The sequence below is a fragment of the Bison bison genome, unplaced genomic scaffold (genome assembly GCF_000754665.1).
Source record: "Bison bison bison isolate TAMUID 2011002044 unplaced genomic scaffold, Bison_UMD1.0 scf7180017864518, whole genome shotgun sequence".
NCBI lineage: Eukaryota > Metazoa > Chordata > Mammalia > Artiodactyla > Bovidae > Bison > Bison bison.
Genome location: NW_011495071.1, coordinates 16906399 through 16906847, shown reverse-complemented (window position 1 = coordinate 16906847; position 449 = coordinate 16906399). Strand labels below are relative to the sequence as shown.

At 48.1% G+C, this 449-nt stretch overlaps 1 protein-coding gene across 1 annotated transcript in view; it reads left to right on the top strand.

The window, feature by feature from the left end:
• Positions 1-449, top strand: part of PDE3B (phosphodiesterase 3B, cGMP-inhibited) — a 168641-nt gene that overhangs the window by 27275 nt on the left and 140917 nt on the right. The window lies entirely within an intron of this gene.

Sequence of the window (449 nt, the reverse complement as noted above, 5' to 3'; positions counted from 1 at the left end):
ACAGAAGGCAGTGTGACTTGGTGACAAAGGTCGTTATTGGTGGTCATGTGAATTTGGGAGTAGGGAGTGGAGGTTGTATACTTTTTGAAGGAAGTGGCAGTACGTCAAATAACACTGTTTTGCAGGGGTTAAAGCAAGGTCCAGGCAAGTTTTATGTGTGTGTATGCTTCAAAGATAGATGCATATCTAAATATGTTAGAGAGGCCTTCCTGATGGTACAGTAGCTAAGAATCCACCTGCCAATGCAGGGGACAGGGGTTTAGGGGTCGCAGAAGATCCCACATGCTGTGGCACAAATAAGCCTGTGCACTACAACTACTAAGCCTGTGCTCTAGAGCCCGAGAGTCACAGTTACTGAGCCTACATGCTGCAACTGCTGAATGCTGTGCACCTTAGAGCCTGTACTCCACAAGAGAAGCCGCTGCAGTGAGAAGCCCGTTCACTGCAGC